This window comes from Chiloscyllium punctatum, chromosome 31, assembly GCF_047496795.1.
Source record: "Chiloscyllium punctatum isolate Juve2018m chromosome 31, sChiPun1.3, whole genome shotgun sequence".
Lineage (NCBI taxonomy): Eukaryota > Metazoa > Chordata > Chondrichthyes > Orectolobiformes > Hemiscylliidae > Chiloscyllium > Chiloscyllium punctatum.
The window spans coordinates 71,194,301-71,216,628 of NC_092769.1; the positions used below are offsets into that span (position 1 = coordinate 71,194,301).

At 47.4% G+C, this 22,328-nt stretch overlaps 1 pseudogene; it reads right to left on the bottom strand.

The window, feature by feature from the left end:
- Positions 1 to 562: 562 nt before the first annotated feature.
- The window catches only part of LOC140457183 (solute carrier family 22 member 6-A-like), a 56,925-nt pseudogene continuing 35,159 nt past the window's right edge, over positions 563 to 22,328 (bottom strand).

Sequence of the window (22,328 nt, forward strand, 5' to 3'; positions counted from 1 at the left end):
CCAATCCACCCTAACCTGCACATCCCTGGGCACTATGGGACAATTTAGCACGGCCAATCCACTCTAACCTGCACATCCCTGGGCACTATGGGACAATTTAGCACGGCCAATCCACCCTAACCTACACATCCCTGGGCACTATGGGACAATTTAGCACGGCCAATCCACCCTAACCTACACATCCCTGGGCACTATGGGACAATTTAGCACGGCCAATCCACCCTAACCTGCACATCCCTGGGGCACTATGGGACAATTTAGCATGGCCAATCCACCCTAACCTGCACATCCCTGGGCACTATGGGACAATTTAGCACGGCCAATCCACCCTAACCTGCACATCCCTGGGCACTATGGGACAATGTAGCACGGCCAATCCACCCTAACCTGCACATCCCTGGGCACTATGGGACAATGTAGCATGGCCAACCCACCCACATGTTTGGACAGTAGGAGGAAACTCACGTAGACATGGGAAGAACTTGCAAACTCCACGCAGACAGTCAACCAAGGTTGGAATCGAGCCCAGGTCCCTGGCGCTGTGAGGCAGCAGTGCTAGCCACTAGACCACCGTGCCACCCTAAAAATAAAGGTGAGAAATGAGAGCTCATCTGGAATTTGAAACCAGAACCTCTTGCATGTCAATAATGAACAACATCCTAAAGGAGAATCATCTGCCCAGACCAATAAGGCACAAGCCCCCTCAGGTGACTGTGTGGAGTTTGCATGTTCTCCCTATATCTGCGTGGGTTTCCTTGGGATGCTCTGGTTTCCTCTGACAGCCCAAAGATGTGCAGGTTAGGGTGGATTGGCCATGCTAAATTGTCCCATAATGCCCAGGGATGTGCAGGTAGGGGGGATTGGCCGTGCTAAATTGTCCCATACTGCCCAGGGATGTGCAGGTTAGGGGGGATTGGCCATGCTAAATTGTCCCATAGTGCCCAAGGATGTGTAGGTTAGATGCATTAGCCATTGGGAAATGTAGGGTCACTTGGAAAGGGTAGGGGGATGGTTACGGATGGGATGCTGTTTGGAGGGTCAGTGTGGACTTGTCGGGCCGAATGGCCTGTTTCCACATTGTATAGATTCTGTGGAATTACGGGTGTAACATTTGTGTTTTTCAGTCTGCTGGGACTTTGGTATAAATCTAGGAAATGTTTCTACGATTACACCCGATACAGTCACTGTATCTGCATCCAGTTATGTTAAGACTTAAGTGTTTCGCCCATTGTGTCCAGGGGGCTTTGTCAGCCCTCGTCCTGAGAGTCTGTGGTACGTTTTCCCTCGGGATAGTAATTGTTTTAAGTTTCTCTCTCCACTTTCCTCTTGATTTTCTACTATTCTTGTCATTTTCTTTTGTCTGCTACCATGAGGGCAGATACAAAATGCTTCTTCAAAGTCTCTGCAATGTCCTTACTTCCATGACTAGTTCACAGATTAATCATCTAAGGGGCTGATGTCTAATTGAGCCACTCACTTCCTTTTCATATACTTGCAGAAGCTCTTATTGTTAGTTTTTATATTGCTTGCCAGTTGTCTCTCATATTGTAATGTCTCCCTATTTTTAGTCATCCTTTGCTGCATTCTACCTGTTCCTCAGTCTTCTGGTCTACCACCAATCTTTGTGGGATTGTTCATCTTTTAGTTCAGATACTTCATTAGTTAACTTCCTTAGTTCGCCCCAGACAGTGCATCCTTTATTGTGTTACACAGGGATGAAAGAGAGCAGAGTATTATTTGCATTCTCCTGGTAGTTTGGGCAGTATTCTTCCTTAACACACGTTATTAAGCATCAACGTCTTTCATTCCAAGTGGAGAAATGACTGTTGTGTTTGTCTACATAACAGGAAAAAATGTACTCCAAAAGTAATTTATCGAACTAGTGGAGTTATAGAGGTTTATCGCATGGAAATAGGCCCTTTCGGCTCAACTTGCTCTTACTGTCCAGTTTTCACAATTAAACTATTCCCATTTGCCCTGCGCTTTGTCCATATCCCTCCATTCCTATCCCATCCATGGACCTGTCCGAATGTTTCTTAAATGACCAAACTGTACTCACCTCCACCACTACCTCTGGCAGCCTGTTCCAGACACTCACCACCCTCTGTGTGAACAAATTGTCCCTCTGGACCCTTTTGAATGTCTCCCCTCTCACCTTAACCTATGCCCTCTAGTTTTAGGCTCCCCTACTATGGGCAAAGCTGTTGGCTATCTACCTGATCAATGCCTCTCACGATTTTATAAACCTCTATAAGGAACCATGATGCAGCTGTACAAAACTCTGGTGTGGCCGCACTTGGAATATTGTGTATAGTTCTGGTCACCGCATTATAAGAAGGATGTGGAAGCTTTGGAAAGGGTGCAGAGGAGATTTACCAGGATGTAGCCTGGTATGGAGGGATGGTCTTATAAGGAAAGGCTGAGGGACTTGAGGCTTTTTTCATTAGAGAGAAGAAGGTTGAGAAGTGACTTAATAGAGACATATAAGATAATCAGAGGGTTAGATAGGGTGGACAGGAGGAGCCTTTTTCCAAGGATGGTGACGGCGAGCACAAGGGGGCATAGCTTTAAATTGAGGGGTGATAGATATAGGACAGATGTCAGAGGGAGTTTCTTTACTCAGGGTAGTAAGGGTATGGAATGCTTTGCCTGCAACGTTAGTAGATTCGCCAACTTTAAGTACATTTAAGTAGTCATTGGACAAGCATATGGACGTACATGGAATAGGGTAGGTTAGATGGGCTTCAGGTCGGTTTGACAGGTCGGTGCAACATTGAGGGCTGAAGGGCTTGTGCTGCGCTGTAATGTTCTATGTCCTAGGTCACCCCCTCAGTCTCCTACATTCTAGGGGAAACAATTCCCTGCCTATCAGCCTCTCCTTCTAAATCAAGTTACTGAGGTATTTAAATTTGATGAGTAGTTTATGTTTTTAGACATAATTATTGGTGGCGCCCTATGTTACAATGTAAACTTTAATAATTTTATGGACTGAAAGAATCAGCAATAACTTTCTCTTGAATAAAGCATTTCTTGAGATGAAAGGGGCAAGGAGAAGCTGGTATAAAGGAATTAAAATGTGAATTGACCATCCCTGGGAAGAGGGAATTGAAACAACCCAAACAAACTGTTTCATGGGAGACAGGAGGTAACATGGTTTGACAAATGGGCAATTAAAACTTCCTGAGTCATAGAGATGTACAGCACGGAAACAGACCCTTCGGTCCAGCTTGTCTGACCAGATATCCTAAATTAGTCCAATTTGCCAGCATTTGGCCCCCGTCCCTCTAAACCCATCCTATTCATGTACCCATCCAGATGCCTTTTAAGTGTTGCAATTGTACCAGCCTCCACTGCTTCCTCTGGCAGCTCATTCCATACATGCACCACCCTCTGCGTGAAAAAGTTCCTTTTTCAGAGGAACCTCGATTGTCCGAATGAGATGGGCAGGCACTATTTCGTTCGGACAATCGATTATTCGGTTAATTGATTAAACACCCTTCCTCTGGGGCTTGGAGTTTTTAAAGTCCGCTCCCCGTTCAGGAGACTGCAGCAGCACACAGCGCGTGCGGCCCCGCCCCGTCCAACACTGCCCCCGCTCTTGCTCCCGCCTAACACCGCCCCCTCCCACCCCAACAACGCCCCCTCCCCCAAACCAGTCCAACACCACCCCCCGCCTGACCTCTCCAACCCTGTCCAGCTCCACCCCCCCCCCCCCCCATGCGCCACTCCCCCCGGCCACCTCCGCCCGCCACCCCCCCCCCCCCTCCAGGGCAGCCAGACTGGAGGCCAACAACCAGACTGCTGCTATTGCTGCCTTTGTGGGGTAAGTCTCCAAATAGCGCGCACACACAGAATTTCTTACTGCAACTTCTTGACAGCTTCCACCTTTGCCCTGTAGAGGACAATGTCGGAGAGATTATCTGGGGACCGGGGGTGTTTAGGGTGCATTCCTACATAGAACTCCAGGGAAAGTGTGGGGAGTGAGAGAGGGCGGGCAGTCAGTCATTTGCAGATGGTGCCTGTTTAATCACTGTAAACAAAAGATGCGATCACTGTTGCAAACATGTCTTTAATGTAATGTTTCTATCAGGACTTCGAGATCTCCTTCGGATAATCCAATATTCGGATAATTGATATTCGGCTAATCAAGGTTCCTCTGTACATCTTTCGCCTCTCACCTTAAACCTCGCCCTCTAGTTTTGGACTCCCCTACTTTGGGGGGAAAAAAGACCTTCTTCTACATCTCTTGCACCGCTGTCATTGAAAAGTGCCATTCAGCCCATCGGGCACAGACTGACCCTCCAAAGAGCATCCCACACACAGCCTCCATTCTATTTCTGTAACCCTGTATTTCCCATGGCTAATTCACCAAATCTGCACAATCCTAAATACTGTAGGCAACTTAGCATGGCCAGTGCACCTAACCTGCACATGGAGTCATTCAGTATGGAAACAGACCCTTCGGTCCAACTCGTGCATACTAACCAGATATCCTAAATCAATCTAGTCCCATTTGGCCCATATCCCTCCAAACCCTTCCTATTCCTGTCCCCATCCAGGTGCCTTTTAAATGTTGTCATTATACCAGCTTCCACCACTTCCTCTGGCAGCTCATTCCATACACACACCACCCTCTGTGTGAAAAAGTTGCCCCTTAGGTCCCTTTTAAATCTCTTTGGACATGGGAGGAAACCTGTGCAGACATGGGGAGAGCGTGCAAACTCCACACAGCAGTCACCCGAGGGTGGAATTGAACCCAGGTCCCTGGCACTGTGAAGTAGCAGTGCTAACCACCGAGTCACCTTGCTGTTACCCTCTTCAAAAAAAAACTCCAGCAAGTTAGTTAGATGCATTTTTACCTTAACAAATCCATGGTGACTCTTCTGAATCGATCTACATTTATCCACCTGACTATTAATTCTATCCCAATTAGAATTATTTCCACCGCTGAAATTAACTGAACTGATTCTCCCAGGAGTACTGGTTACGTGACTGTTTTTTTGAACGGTTTTAATGATTCAACTTGGACTTCTTTCCTGAGCAGACAATTTACATCAGGACAGAATACACCAAAGCAGTTCTAAGCCTGTCTAAACCCTTCCTATTCATGTCCCCATCCAGGTGCTTTTTAAATGTTGTCATTGTACCAGCCTCCACCACTTCCCTAGGCAGCTCATTCCACGCACACACACCACCCTCTGTGTGAAAGAGTTGCCCATTAGATTAGATTAGATTAGATTCCCTACAGTGTGGAAACAGGCCCTTCGGCTCAACCAATCCACACCGACCCTCCGAAGCGTAACCCACCCAGATCCATTTCCCTCTGACAAGTGCACCTAACACTATGGGCAATTTAGCATAGCCAATTCACCTGAGCTGTACATTAGGTCCCTTTTAAATTTTTTTCCCCCTCTCACCCTAAATCCATGCTGTCTAGTTCTGGACTTCCCCATCCCAGTGAAAAGACCTTGTCTATTTAATCAATCCATACCCCTCATGATTTTTATAAACCTCTATAAGGTCACCCCTCAGCCTCTGACATCCCAAGAAAAACAGCCCCAGTCTATTCAACCTCTCCCTGTAGCTCAGATCCTCCAACCCTGGCAACATCCTTGTAAATCTTTTCTGAACCCTTTCAAGTTTCACAACATCCTCCCTATAGCTGGGACCAGAATTGAATGCTGTATTCCAAAAGTGGCCTAACCAATGTCCTATACACAACATGATCACCCAACTCCTGTACTCAAAACTCTGACCAATAAAGGCAAACATACCAAACACCTTCTTCACCAGCTTGTCCACCTACGACTCTAAGGAACTATGAACCTGAACTCCAAGGTCTCTTTGTTCAGCAATCCACCCTAGGGCCTTACCATTAAATATAATGCGGGGATTAACTGTGGAAAATAGCTGTGTTTTAAATAGACAGTTAACTCCAAATGTAACACGGAACAGGGGAGCTACTTCTGAGAAGAAGGCAAATTACAGAGTTGAGGTGTCCAGAACTGTAACTAGTGTTGGGGATGAAAGCATCTCTTGAATCATCAATAATCTCACACTACAAACCTGAAAGGCAGAAAATTGTATATGAATCCAGCACTAGAACAATTCAGTACAGAACCTCAAAGGACCACACTGTATAAGGATTGAACCCTGGACACTTCCAAAGACGGACAATGTTGGTGAAATCTTAGCTAAGTGTCACCATTAATCGTGTAATAGCCAGGTGGAGTTGTGAGGCTTACCTTGCTGACTTAAGTATCTCATTTTGGTTGCTGCACGCAATAAAGTTTAAATCGGTGTTTCAGTACTTGGTTGTCCGTAAGATTTCTGAATAAGCAGCCTAATTAAAGGTAATTTGTGTAACCCACGATACCTGTTTTGCATGTTGATCCTTTCTGGATGAGAAATGAAGACTAGTAATTGCTATGATGATCCATGGACTAGTTTCTAATAAGATTGTGCATGCTGCTGCTATAGACTCATGCTGATCATAAACTAGGTGGTTACTGAAAGGATATCATTGAGTGGAAGAGGGTTCAGAAGAGATTCACTAGGATGTTGCCAGGAATGATAGAGGGCTTGGGTTATAAGGAGAGGCTGGGATGCTTTTTATTGGAGCATCAGAAGTTGAGGGTTGACCTTATGGAGGTTTTTAAAATCATGAGGGGCATAGATAAGGTGAATGGCAGCTGTCATTTCCCTAACTTGGGGCGGCACGGTGGCTCACTGGTTAGCACTGCTGCCTCACAGCACCAGGGACCCGGGTTCGATTCCAGCCTCGGGCAACTGTCTGTGTGAAGTTTGCACATTGTCTGCGTGGGTTTCCTCCGGGTGCTCCAGTTTCCTCCCACAGTCCAAAGACGTGCAAGTCGGATGAATTGGCTGTGCTAAATTGCCTCATAGTGTTAGGTGCACTAGTCAGAGGGAAATGGGTCTGGGTAGGTTCCTCTTCGGAGGGTCAGTGTGGACTTCTTGGGCTGAAGGGCTTGTTTTCCACACTGTAGGGGATCTAATCTAAACTAGTCTCACCTGCCTGCATTCCACTTTGTGAATCGTGTCTGGTAAAGCCATGTTCAGTGTTTCCGTTAGGAAGAGGGCAGCTGCACCTGCTACTATTGCCATTCCACCATATATAACCAGCGGCAGAAAAGGTACATAATCCCCTGTCAGCCTTACAATGGGTGCTACCGTGGATCCAATCCGGGCCAGCGTAGTCACAAGTCCCACTGCTGTCTGTCTGCGTGTGGAAAGAAACAGAGTGAGTCAGAAACAACCCGTTAAAATCGAAGGGGCTGGGGTGGATTTTCCCTGAAACCTCCCATAACATCAGGGAACGCGGTGATTGGGACACACACATACTCGCGCATAAGAAGAATGTGGAAAGGAACAAAAGGTCAAGGAAGTCCAGAACTAGAGGTCACAGTCTATGAATACGCTGTAGGGAGAGATACGTAAATATCAGGCGGGACAGACCACCAACACGGTATTGAAGACACACTGACGATGTGACCCAGTGAAGCGACAAAACATCTGCAAAACACGCACACCAGCTCTGCAAACGAATCTACGACCACAAGGGATGAGGAAGAATTGCTTCTCTCAGAGAGATGTGAGCCTGTGGCATTCTCACCCCCCAGAAGCTGTTGGGGCCGGTTCATTAGATATATACAAGAGGGCGGCTCTCCTGCCTCACAGTGCCAGGTTCAATCCCTTGCTTGGGCGACAGTCTCTGTGGAGTTTGCATGTTGTCCCTGTGTCTGCATGGGTTTCCTCGCACACTCCAAAAATGTACAAGTTAGGGTGGTTTGGCCATGTTAAATTGTGGCTTAAAAATGTGTTGCTGGAAAAGCGCAGCAGGTCAGGCAGCATCAAAGGAGCAGGAGAATCGATGTTTCAGGCATAAGCCCTTCTTCAGGCTTATGCCTGAAACGTCGATTCTCCTGCTCCTTTGATGCTCCCTGACCTGTTGCGCTTTTCCAGCAACACATTTTTAAGCTCTGATCTTCAGCATCTGCAGTCCTCACTTTCTCCATGTTAAATTGTCCCATAGTGTCCAGGGATGTGCAGGTTAGGGTGGATTGGCCGTGCTAAATTGTCTCATAGTGCCCAGGGATGTGCAGGTTAGGGTGGATTGGCCGTGCTAAATTGTCCCATAGTGCCCAGGGATGTGCAGGTTAGGGTGGATTGGCCATGCTAAATTGTCCCATAGTGCCCAGGGATGTGCAGGTTAGGGTGGATTGGCCGTGCTAAATTGTCCCATAGTGTCCAGGGATGTGCAGGTTAGGGTGGGTTAGCCGTGCTAAATTGTCCCATAGTGTCCAGGGATATGCAGGTTAGGGTGGGTTAGCCGTGCTAAATTGTCCCATAGTGTCCAGGGATGTGCAGGTTAGGGTGGGTTAGCCGTGCTAAATTGTCCCATAGTTCCCAGGGATGTGCAGGTTAGGGTGGATTGGCCGTACTAAATTGTCCCACAGTGCCCAGGGATGTGCAGGTTAGGTAGGTTAGCCATGGGAAATGTGGGGTTACAGAGATTAGAGATGGGGATGGGTCTGGGTGGGATGCTCTTTGGAGGGTCAGTAGGGACTTGCTGGGCTGAATGGCCTGTTTTCACACTGTAGGGATTCTATGAAAATGTCAGGGGAGTCTAGAACACCCCGTCTACGAATAAGGGGTACGCACTTTGGATTGAGATGAGGAGGAAGTGAGGACTACAAATGCTGGAGAGTCAGAGTTGAAATGTATGCGCTGGAAAAGCATTACGCGTGAACCAAGAAGCAGGAGAATCAAAGTTTCTGACATAAGGCCTTCATCAGGACTGAGATGAGGAAGAATTTGTTCACTCGGGTGTTGTGAACCTGTGGAATCTTCTCCCATGTGGAGCTATTGGGGCCAGTTTGTTAGATACATTCAAGAGGAAGCTGGACATAGCCCTTGTAGCTGAGGGGAATCAAGGGCTATGGAGAGAAAGTGGGAGTAAGATACTGAGAATGCACAATAGAACATTCCAGCACAGTACAGGCCCTTCGGCCCTCGATGTTGCGCTGACCTGTGGAACCAATCTGTAACCCATCTAACCTACACTATTCCATTATCATCCATATGTTTATCCAATGACCATTTAAATGCCCTTAAAGTTGGCGAGTCTACTACTGTTGCAGACAGTGCGTTTCACACTCCTACTACTCTCTGAGTAAAGAAACTACATCTGTCCTATACCTATCATCCCTCAATGTAAAGCTATGTCTCCTCGTGCTAGCCATCACCATCTGAGAAAAAAGGCTGTCACTGTCCATCCTATGTAACCATATGATTATCTTATATGTCTCAGTTAGTCACCTCTCAACCTTCCTCTCTCTGACGAAAGCAGCCTCAAGTCCCTCAGTCTTTCCTCATAAGACCTTCCCTCCATACCAGGCAACATCCTAGTAAATCTCCTTTGCACCCTTCACAGCTTCTACATCCTCCCTATAATGCGGTGATCAGAACTGTACGCAGTACTCCAAGTGCGGCCGCGGCCGCACCAGAGTTTAGTACAGCTGCCACATGTCCTCATGGTTCCAAAACTCAATCCCCCTACCAATAAAAGCTGACATACCGTTGCCTTCTTAACAACCCTACCAACCTGGGAGGCAACTTTCAGGGATCTATGTACATGGACACCGAGATCTCTCTGCTCAGCTGCACTACCAAGAAAGAATCTTACCATTAGTCCAGTACTCTGCATTCCTGTTGCTCCTTCCACATTAACCTCCACTTCCCACCTTGCAGCCCAGCTCTGCAGCTTATCTATGTCCCTGTGGAACCTACAACATCCTTCAGCACTATCCACAAATCTACCGACCTTAGTGTCATCTGCAAATTTGCTAACCCAATCAGTCATGATCATATTGAACGGTGGTGTGGGCTCAAAGGGCCGAATGGCCTACCCTTGCACCTACTTTCTTTGTCTGTAAAAAGAAAAATTTCAAATGTGAATGACTTGGAAATTCAAAATATTGACATTAATTCATGTGAATTTCAGTCCAGCAAATCAATGTCCAGTTGTTTCTTGTATACTCATTTGGCAGAATTCTTGTAGGAATTTGGATTCAAATAGATATAGTTGAAGACACAGGTGCTCCTATAGGAAGGGTGTTGTGAAACCTGAAAGGGTTCAGAAAAGATTTGCAAGGATGTTGCCAGGGTTGGAAGGTTTGAGCTACAGGGAGAGGCTGAACAGACCTGAGACTGTATCTCCTGGAAAAAGTGAGGACTGCAGATGCTGGAGATCAGACTTGAAGAGTGTGGTGCTGGAAAAGCACAGCAGGTCAGGCAGCATCCTTGAGTGCTTTTCCAGCACCACACCCTTCGAGTCTGATCTCCAGCCTCTGCAGTCCTCACTTTTTCCCTGGAACGTCAGAGGCTTAGGAGTGACCTTGTAGAGGTTTATAAAATCACGAGGGGCATGGGTAGGGTAAATAGACAAGGTCTTTTCCATGGGATGGGGGAGTCCAGAACTAGACGGCATCGGTATAGAGTGAGAGGGGAAAAATTTAAAAGGGACCTAAGGGCCAACATTTTCATGCAGAAGGTAGAACGTGTATGGAATGAGCTGCCAGAGGAAGTGGTGGAGGCTGGTACAATGACAACATTTAAAAGGCATCTGGATGGGGACAGGAATAGGAAGGGTTTGGAGGGATATGGGCCGGGTGCTGGGAAATGGGACTCGATTAATTTGAGATATCTGGTCGGCATGGACAAGTTGGACCAAGGGGTCTGTTTCTGTGCTGTACATCACTATGACGTTATGACTCCATGATCCTTCTAGATGAGGGATTCATTCATTTTGGAGGAAGAATCTGGATCTTTTTTTGAGAAATCAGGTTTGAGAGAGTTTGAAACTGTATTCTTGAGTCACTTTAGTTAATTTCTGTGACGGAACAAATTCTAATTGGGATAGAATTAATAGTCAGGTGGATAAATGTAGATCGATTCAGCAGAGTCACATGAATTTGTTAAGGAGAAAGTGCATCTAACTAACTTACTGGAGTTTATTTTTGAAGAGGTAACAGCACTCATCCACAGACTCTATCAACAAACACATCGACCTGGACCCAATATACCGGCCACTACAGCGGACAGCTCGAACTGACAACCGGAAGCGGCAGAGACAGGCCACTATAAATGCCGGAGGAAACAGCACAGAAGCGCTTCACAGGAGGCTCCCAAGCACTGAGGATGTCACCTAGACAGGGGACGAAATGTTTGCAAGACAAATTCCCAGCTCAGCGAACAGAACCACAACAACGAGCACCCGAGCTAAAAATCTTCTCCCAAACTTTGAGGTAACAGCAAGTTGGCTCAGTGGTTAGCACTGCTGCCTCACAGTACCAGGGACCTGGGTTCAAATCCACCCTTGTCTTTGTGAAGCTTGCACGTTCTCTCTGTGCCTGCACAGGTTTCCTCCCACAGTCCAAAGTGATTTAAAAGGCACCTAAGGGGTAATGTTTTCGTGCCAGGGGGTAGTGCGTGTATGGAATGAGGTGCCAGAGGAAGTGGCGGAGGCTGGTACAATTTACAACATTTAAAAGGCATCTGGCTGGAGTCCCAAATAGGAGGGGTTTGAAGGGGGTATGGGCCAAATGCTGGCAAACGGCACTAGATTAATTCAGGATCTCTGGGTCAGCATGGATGAGTTGGACCGAAGGGTCTGTTTCCATGCTGAATGACTCCATGTGCAGGTTAGGTGGACTGGCCATGCTAAGTTGCCCATTGTGTTCAGGAATGCGTTAGCCATGAGGAATGTAGGATTACAGAAATAGGATGGGGGTGGGGGGGGATGGGTCTGGGTGGGTTGCTGTTTGGAGGGTCAGTGTGGACCCAGTGGGCTGAATGGCCTGCTTCCACACTGTAAGGAATCGATAATTCTGTGTGACAGAGAGGATTGATAAGAGTAATGCTGTTGATGTACTGTACGTCTAGTAAGTGTATGATAGCGTGCCACACAGCAGACTTATGAAGAAAGTTATGATCCATGATATTAAGGGGCCATAAGGAACGTGGACTTGGCTGAGGAGTAGGAAATAGAGAGTAAGGATCAATGGATACTTTCTGGGCTGGAGGAAGATTTGCGCTGGAGTTTCCCAGGGATTCGGAACCCTGGTTCTCCCTGATTTGCATGTAAGTAGTCTGGGTCTTGGTGTGCCGGGCATAGTTTGAGAGTTTGCAGATGATGCAGAAGGAAGGCTGTTACTAAATTAGAAAGAGTGCAGACAAAATTTACAAGGATGTTGCCAGGACTCAACGGTCTGAGTTATAGGGAGAAGTTGGGAAAGTGAGGATTTTTTTCTTTAGAGCGTAGGAGACTGAGGTGGGGGGAACCTTATAGATCATGAGGGGCATGGACAGGGTGAATGCACTCAGTCTTTTTCCCAGGGTCGGGGAATCGAGGACTAGAGGGCATCAGTTTGAGGTGAGAGGGGAAAGAATAAAAGGGAACCTGAGGGGCAACTTTTTTACCCAGAGGGGGGTACGCAGATGGAATGAGCTGCCAGAGGAAGTGGTTGAGGCGGGTACATTAACAACATTTAAAAGGCATTTGGACAAATCCATGGATAGGAAAGGGTTAGAAGGATAGGTGCCAAGTGCAGGGACATGGGGTTAGCGTGGACGGCCATTTTGGTCGGCATGGACCTGTTTGGGCTGAAGGGCCTGTCTCAGTGCTGTAAGATTCTACGGTCGAACTTGGGAGAATTGTAAACTGTGAGGCCAGTGTTGAACTTTAGCAGTTCATTAACACCATTGGTGGAATGCGTTGTTAGGTGGCAGATGGGGTGAAGTATGTTGGTACATAGAACATAGGGAGTGTCATGGACTAGACCAAACCCCCCTCAACATATATTAAGAAGGTAACCTGGACCCTAACATAGAGTCATAAATGAAGTCTTTCCTGGTTTCACTCCTTACCGGTTTGATCCTTAACCTGTTGGCAATGGCCCCTCGTCCCAATGCAGAAATAGTTTACTGAGCTTTTGTAAAAACTAAACAGATGTGGATGCTGGGAATCAGAAACAAAAACAGAAATTGTTGGTAAAGAAACCTTCTGGACAGAAAGCAGAATTAATGTTTTAGGTTCAGGGAGTCTCCTGCAGGACTTAATGTTAATTCTGCTTTCTTCCTCACACTCTCTCCCTCTCACACTCTCCCTCTCTCCCTCTCACACTCTCTCCCTCTCACACTCTCCCTCTCTCCCTCTCACACTCTCTCCCTCTCACACTCTCCCTCTCTCCCTCTCACACTCTCTCCCTCTCACACTCTCCCTCTCTCCCTCTCACACTCTCTCCCTCTCACACTCTCCCTCTCTCCCTCTCACACTCTCTCCCTCTCACACTCTCTCCCTCTCACACTCACACTCTCTCCCTCTCACACTCACACTCTCTCCCTCTCACACTCTCTCCCTCTCACACTCACACTCTCTCCCTCTCACACTCTCTCCCTCTCCCTTTCTCACTCTCTCCCTCTCACACTCACACTCTCTCCCTCTCCCTTTCTCACTCTCTCCCTCTCACACTCACACTCTCTCCTTCTCCCTCTCCCCCTCACCCTCTCTCCCTCTCACACTCACACTCTCCCTCTCTCCCTCTCACACTCTCTCCCTCTCCCTCTCACACTCTCTCCCTCTCACACTCACACTCTCTCCTTCTCCCTCTCCCCCTCACCCTCTCTCCCTCTCACACTCACACTCTCCCTCTCTCCCTCTCACACTCTCTCCCTCTCCCTCTCACACTCTCTCCCTCTCACACTCACACTCTCTCCTTCTCCCTCTCCCCCTCACCCTCTCTCCCTCTCACACTCTCACTCTCCCTCTCTCCCTCTCACACTCTCTCCCTCTCCCTTTCTCACTCTCTCCCTCTCACACTCTCACTCTCTCCTTCTCCCTCTCCCCCTCACCCTCTCTCCCTCTCACACTCACACTCTCCCTCTCTCCCTCTCACACTCTCACTCTCTCCTTCTCCCTCTCCCCCTCACACTCTCTCCCTCTCACACTCACACTCACACTCTCACTCTCTCCCTCTCACACCCTCTCCCTCTCATACCCTCTCCCCCTCACACTGTCTCCCTCTCCCTCTCACACTCTCTCCCTCTCCCTTTCACTCTCTTCCTCTCATATTCTCTCCGTCTCCCTCTCACACTCACACTCTCACTCTCTCTCTCTCACACTCTCTCCCTCTCAGACTCACACTCTCACTCTCTCCCTCTCACACTTTCTCCCTCTCCCCCTCATTCTCTCTCCCTCTCACACTCACTCTCTCCCCTCACCCTCACTCACATTCTCCCCCTCTCACACTCACACTCTCACTCTCTCCCTCTCACACTCTGTCCCTCTCCCTCTCACACTCTCTCCCTCTCCCCCCACACTCTTTCCCTCTCCCTCTCACACGCTCACACTCTCCCTCTCTCTCTCTCTCTCTCCCCTCACACTCTCACTCTCTCCCTCTCTCTCTCTCCCCTCACACTCTCACTCTCTCCTTCTCACACTCTCTCCCCCTCACACTCTCACTCTCCCTCTCCCTCTCCCAATCACACTCTCCCTCTCCCTTCTTCAGAACTTAATGTTAAATCTGCTTTCTCTCTGCAGATGCTGCTTGACCTGCTGAGTTTTTCCTGCGTTTTTCTGTTTTTGCACCTCACCATTGATGCAAGACTGCCCATAGTTTAGCGTGTGGACTATATTCATTGAGTCGAGAAGGTGTTCAAAATGTTTCAAACTGTGTCACTGGGAGTGATGAGAAAGCTGGCTGCTGAACAGTGAGATACCGCTGTGTGGATCCATAATCAAGGAATTGACTAAAAACTGAAAGAATGGCACTTGTTGGAAGTCAGAAACAAAAACTGAAATCGCTGGAACAGCTCAGCAGGTCTGTTGGAGAGAAATCAGTGTTAACGTTTTGGGTCCAGTGGCCCTTCCTCAGAAACATGTGGCTGTTTTTAGTTTCTGAGGAAGGGTCAGTTAGACCTGAAACGTTAACTCTGCTCTCTCTCCAAGGATGCTGCCAGACCCGCTGAGCTTTTCCAGCAATTTCTGTTTTCTGGCAAGGAATTGACTCATTGCCTCATACAGCCAGAAGGTGCATTCAAGTTAATTCCTAAATTGAGTGGATCCTTTGAAAAAAAAAGTGTTTTAACCTTTGAAGGTGGTGGTCTTACTCAATGGCAGTAGTGCAGAAATGATATGACTCATCCCTCGTCCATCCCTCGAGCATCCACATTCCCCCACCATTTCCCACAGCACCTTCCCATGTAACCGCAGAATGTGCACCTGGCCCTTCATCTCCTCCCTGTTCACCATCCAAGGGCCTAACCAGGCTTTCTAGATAAACAGCCATCTGTACCTCCTCCAATCTTGTGGATTGTATTTGCTACACCCAATGGTGGCCTACCCTGCATTGGAGAAACCTCACGCAGACTGGGCCAACGCTTTGCGGAACAGCTCTGGTCCATGCGCAAGCATGACCCCCAACCCTCCCGTAGCTGGTCAGTTTAACACAGCGTTCTGCTGACATGCCCACGTGTCTGTCCTCAGCGTGCTACAATGCAGCGCAAACTGGAGGAACAACATCTCATCCTCAGACTTAGGCAGTTTACAGTCTTCTGGACTCAATACGGACTTTATAACACCTTCAAATTGTGAGCACATTCCTTCTGGCTTTGCTTGTTACATCCTCCCTCCCCCCCACACCCCATTCGGACTGTCTGTCCCCTTTTCCAGTCTGCCATTCTCACATTCCGATAACTTAATCTGAACTATCAACATCCTTTCTCCCCCCAGCACTCTTACATCCCTCCATCCCTAACTGTGGCGTAAATTCTGCCCCCCTCCACACTTCACATCAGGTCTGATGAAGAGTCATCTAGACTCGAAACGTTAGCTCGCCCTCCCTCCATAGAAACCGATAGAGCTGCGGACGCTGTAAATCAGGGACAAAAACAGAAGTTGCTGGTAAAGCTCAGTAAGTCTGGCAGCCTCGGTAAAGAGAAATCAGAGTTAACGTTCTGAGGAAGGGTGAGAGGTCACCCGAAACGCTAACTCTGGTTTCTCTTCATGGATGCTGCTGCACCTGCAGAGCTCTTCCAGCAACTTCTGTCTTTGTTTCTCTCCACGGGCGCTGCCTGACCCTTCTGTGATCTCCAGCGGTTTTTTTTGTATTTAGCCACGACTCGTCGCCAACTTCTTTGGAAAAGAATCCGCATTTGCCCAGTGAGATATTTTCCGACTGCATCCGAGGAGCAGGAAAGTGAGCAGTTCGTCAGGACTGGGGGCTGGGGGAGGGAGCCCAGAAGTATATAGAGGGAGGGTGGTGGGCCTGGGGCAAGGATAAATTGGATGGTGTTAGATGGATGTTTGTAATTTTTATTAATGACTTGGATGAGGGAGTCGAAGGGTGGGTCAGTAAATTTGCAGATGATACGAAGATAGGTGGAGTTGTGGACAGTGAGGAGGGCATTTGTCGTTTGCAAAGGGACTTAGATATGATGCAGAGCTGGGCTGAGGAGTGGCAGATGGAGTTCAACCCTGCCAAGTGTGAGGTTGTCCATTTTGGAAGAGCAAATAAGAATGCAGAATACAGGGTTAATGGTAGGGTTCTTAGTCAGGTGGAGGAACAGAGGGATCTTGGGGTCTATGTACATAGATCTTTGAAAGTTGCCACTCAGGTGGATAGAGTTTGTAAGAAGGCCTATGGTGTATTATCGTTCATTAGCAGAGGGATTGAATTCAAGAGTCGTGAAGTGATGTTGCAGCTGTACAGGACTTTGGTTAGGCCACATTTGGAGTACTGTGTGCAGTTCTGGTCGCCTCACTTTAGGAAAGATGTGGACGCTTTGGAGAGGGTGCAGAGAAGATTTACCAGGATGGTGCCTGGAATGGAGAATAGGTCGTACGAGGATAGGTTGAGAGTTCTCGGCCTTTTCTCATTGGAACGGCGAAGGATGAGGGGTGACTTGATAGAGGTTTATAAGATGATCAGAGGAATAGATAGAGTAGACAGTCAGAAACTTTTTCCCCGGGTACAACAGAGTGTTACAAGGGGACATAAATTTAAGGTGAAGGGTGGAAGGTATAGGGGAGATGTCAGGGGTGGGTTCTTTACCCAGAGAGTGGTGGGGGCATGGAATGCGCTGCCCGTGGGAGTGGTAGAGTCAGAATCATTGGCGACCTTTAAGCGGCATTTGGATAGGTACATGGATGGGTGCTTAATCTAGGATAGAAGTTCGGCACAACATCGTGGGCCGAAGGGCCTGTTCTGTGCTGGATTGTTCTATGTTCTAGGGGGTTATTGACATTGGGAAGGGTGAAGTGGATAAGTGAGTAGGGACAGGTAGGGAGGTGAGGAGGAGGGGTGGGGCCAGACATGGAACAAGGCTGGGGCAGGAGGGATGTTGAAGCTGGGGAAGTCGATGTTGAGGCCATTGGGCTGGATGGCAGGAAGTGTTGTCCTCCAGTTTCCATTCGGCCTCACTCTGACAGTGGAGGAGGCCAAGGATGGACCTGATTTGGAGATGCCGGTGTTGGACCTCGGGTGGACAAAGTTAAAAATCACACAACACCAGGTTATAGTCCAACAGGTTTATATGCTATAAATTCTGTGTCTTATGATCTTATACTCCACAACCACCTGATGAAGGAGCAGTGCTCTGAAAGCTAGTGCTTCCAAATAAACCTGTTGGACTATAACCTGGTGTTGTGTGATTTTTAAGGATGGACATGTCACCAGAGGTGGGGGTGGGGCAGGGGGTAGTTAAAATGGATGGCAACTGGAAGGTCGGGTTGGTTAATGCTTGCAGAGCGCAGGTGCTCCGCAAACTGGTCCCCAAGTCTGCATTTGGACGACTGTACCAATATCGGTTGTTATCAGAATGAAAACTGTTCTGAATAGCTCAGCATCCAGGGGAACCTTCAGTCACCATTCCGTTGTTAGAGATCCCTCAGGATGATTGTAAGTGCAGTTGTAAACCTGTAAGAATCAGTTGTGGATCACCCACCTAATCACAGTTGGGTAAAGTTCACTTGTGTAGAGGTAGCTGCTGCGAGACATCCTTTCCCAACAGCGGCAAGAGAGGTTCGTAAAGCTGGCAACTCTGCAAAAGAGGCAGAGCACCAACAAGTTTCACGTGGCGGCTTAGTATGCATTTATAAAACTCAATCAATCAGTTACCAAAATGGCAAGCCTTTCAGTTACAGCAAAAACAGTTCCCAGCTAAAAAAATAGAACGATTGCTCTCCCAAATCCAACAAGCGCTTATAGACTTCCATGGTGAGTGATACAAATCTTCCAAATTTTGTACCCTCCACAAGTTTTGCCATTGTGAAATGCAAACAGAAATTGCTGGAACAGCTCAGCGGGTCTGGCAGCATCTGTGGAGAGAAATTAGAGTTAACGTTTCGGATCCAGGGAACCTGGTTTTGCAATTACGACTTGTACACAAAGAAGGGTCACTTGTTTTTTCCTGATACCCAGGTGAATGAGGGGTAAGTGCCATTGCGCAAAGATAGGCTGAAACCTGACTAGTCTTCCCAATTATTGGTGCTGGAATATTGTGACCACTTTGGACAGGCAATCTGCTGCTCCTGTTGCTACCTATTTTTTAAATAAAAATCCATATACAGGATGAGGGCATTGTTAGCTGGGCCAGCATTTATTGTCCATCCCGAATTGCCCAGAGGGCCGTTAAGAGTCATAGAGTCATAGAGATGTACAGCATGGAAACAGACCCTTCGGTCCAACCCGTCCACGCCGACTAGATATCCCAACCCAATCTAGTCCCACCTGCCAGCACCCGGCCCATATCCCTCCAAACCTTTCCTATTCATATACCCATCCAAAAGCCTCTTAAATGTTGCAATTGTACCAGCCTCCACCACTTCCTCTGGCAGCTCATTCCATACCCGTACCACCCTCTGTGTGAAAATGTTGACTCTTTTTTATATCTTTCCTCTTGGGTCTGGAGTGACGTGTAGGCCCAGACCGGGTAAGGATGGCAGTTTCCTTCCCTAAAGGGACATTAGTGAACCAGATAGGTTTTCTCTTTCGTGACAATGGATTCACAGTCATCATTAGATTTTTAGTTCCAGATTCTTTTATTGAATTCAAATTCTACCATCTGTGAGGATTTGAACCTGAGTCCCCAGGAATTTATCTGGATGAATAGTCCAGCAATTATATCACTAGGCCATTGCCTTCCCATTGCTTGGTATGAAACAGAAATCTAGAGCTGGAATTCTGATTTGTTAAACTGCTTTATTGTACTACTAGACTAATTAAGGACCAGACAGTCAAGTGTGACATGGATACTTTGTAGGAAGTGGGGAAATTTATAACTAGGAGAGCTTACCTGTTGGGACAAAGATATTCTGCAGAGATGAGGGATGCACTTTGTGTGAACCTCCGGCCTACGTAGCTCAGAGTGACATAACCAACAAGCTTGGCAGGACTATCGACAGGCCCAAAAATAACTTGGACGAGATAAGTATCAACTCCAAATCCTTGCAGGTCCACTGACAGGCCATAATATGCAAAACTGGTTGTAGATCTGTTTCAGGGAGAGAAAACAGTCATTGTTCTCTTGCGAGGCAGAAGTGAGGACTGCAGATGCTGGAGATTAGAGCCAAGATTAGAGTGGTGCTGGAAAAGCACAGTAGGCCGGGCAGCATCCGAGGAGCAGGGAAAATCGACGTTTAGGGCAAAAGCCCTTCATCAGGAATTGTTGATTATTCTCTTACTGTCTGACTTGCTTCTGTGAATGAGGATTCTATTTGTGTCTTGTCTATTCACCTCTGTATTAGTCATCAAGGCAACCAGTCAACTTATAACCACCTTCAGTTCTTGACATGTATTCTGTGACAATGCTGTAGCTTTAAGGGGCTCTGGTGAGACCACGTTTCGAATATGTTGAGAGCGATTCCTATATTTCAGGAAGGATGTACTGGTCCTGGAGCGGGTCTACAGTCGGCCCTATGAGAATGATTCCAGGAATGAAAGGCTCAACATACGAGGAATGTTTGAGGATTCTGATTCTATACTCAGTGGAGGGTAGAGGATGAGAGGGGATCTAATTGAAGCTTACAGAATACTGTGCAGTCTGGACAGAGTGGACGTTGGGGTGATGTTTCCATTAGCAGGGGAGACTAGGACAGCCTTAGAGTCAAGGGAAGACCCTTTAGAATGGAGATAAGGAGAAACTTCTTCAGCCAGAGAGTGGGGAATCTGTGGAACTCATTGCCACAGAAGGCTGTGGGGGCCAGATCATTGAGTATATTTAAGGTTTCGAGGAGCCAGTGTTGGACTGGGGTGGACAAAGTTAAAAATCCCACAACGCCAGGTTACAGTCCAACAGGTTTATCTGGAAGCACTAGCTTTCGGAGTGCTGCTTCTTTATCGGGTGGTTCTGAAGCAGCACAAGCTGCAGGTGTTCTGAAGGTGGTCAAGGATGCCCTCATAAGAACAGGGTTCGACGCTCAGCTCATCGACCGCCAGTTCCGATATGACACAGCTTGAAACCGTCATGACCTTCACAGGAGACAAACATGGGTTGCAACCGAGAGGGTACTCCTCGTTGTCCAGTACTTCCCAGGAGCCGAAAAACTATGCCATGTTCTTTGCAGCCTGCAACACATTATCGATGAGGATGAGCACCTTCCCTACACCTCCACTTCTCGCCTTTAAACAACAGCCAAACCTCAAGCAGATCATCTTTCGCAGCAAACTGCCCAGCCTTTAGGACAACATCGACCACAACACCGTACAACCTTGTCATGGTAACCGCTGCAAGACGTATCAGAGTGTCGATCTGGATACCACCATTACACATGAGGGCACCACCCATAATGTATGTGGCAGATACTCATGTGACTCAGACAATGTTGTCTATCTCATACGCTGCAGGCAAGGATGCCCAGAGACATGGTACATTGGCGAGACCAAGCAGACGCTACGACAACGGATGAATGGACACCGCACAACAATCACCATACAGGGATGTTCCCTCTCAGTTGGGGAACACTTCAACAATCCGGGACATTCAGTCTCGGACCTTCGGGTGACCATTCTCCAAGGTGGACTTCAGGTCAAGCAACAACGCAAAGTGGCCGAGCAGAGGCTGATAGCCAGGTTCGGTCCCCGTGGGAATGGCCTCAACTGGGACCTTGGATTCATGTCACACTACAGGTGACCCCACTGCACTACACACACACATGCACACACACTCACATACTCACACAATCACACAGACCCTCTCTCAAACACAAGCTTACTCTCATACACACACATGCACATACACACCCCACACTCACACCCACGCACACACAGGCATATACCCCATCACATTCACGCACATACTTTACCAAGCTTACACACACGCAAACACACACTCTCTCACATGCACTCACTCACATGCACTCACTGTCCTGCACACACATACATATAAGTTTGTGGGGTGAATTTGTCTCTACAGAATTATATTTGCAGATATGTTCTATTTTGCTCAAAAAATCCAGAACCGACAGTCAATCCATGTAACATTCTATAAATCCCACTTTGGAAATAGAACCAGTCTGACTTAAGATTGGGACAGAGATAGACTTTAACCTCACACCTTTAATGCATTGCCTGAGCTGAGATGGCACCTTTTATTAGAAAACCTGAAGATATCTCGAGAACGTGACTTAAAAGAAGTTCTGGGATTTACATATTAATGAATTGAAATGAGAAACGCCATTCTACAAGATGAAAGACTTCATCTAGGTTTATCATTTCCAGCTGCATGACACTGTAACCTTTTGCTATAAATTCTGTGTCTTATGATCCTGCTTCACAACTACCTGATGAAGAAGCAGCGATCGAAAGCCAGTGCCTCCAGCTAAACCTGTTGGGCTACAACCGAGGGTATTTGACACAGAAGAATATAGGTTTTTGATTGTCGTGAAGATCAAAGGTTATGGGGAGAAAGTGGGAGAATGGGGTTGAGAAACTTATCAGCCATGACTGAACAGCAGAACAGACTCGATGGGCCGGATGGCCTAATTTCTGTTCCTCTGTCTTACGGTATTTTCTCCTGGTTCTTTTAAGAGAGATTGAATAAAAGTTGTTGACCTTCTGACTGAAGACCACTTGAGTAAACAGCTTGGCCGGCCTTGGGTTTTTTTTTAAAAAACAGCCTGAGTGGATGTGGCCAGCTCTCACAGACCAGAATTTCTAGTTTTTCTTTAGGTTTGGCTTTAAGCAGAAGCTATTGGGGTCTCAACAGAGTTGGAAGCTTCAGTGAATGTCTCCTGGCTGCTACTCTCTCTG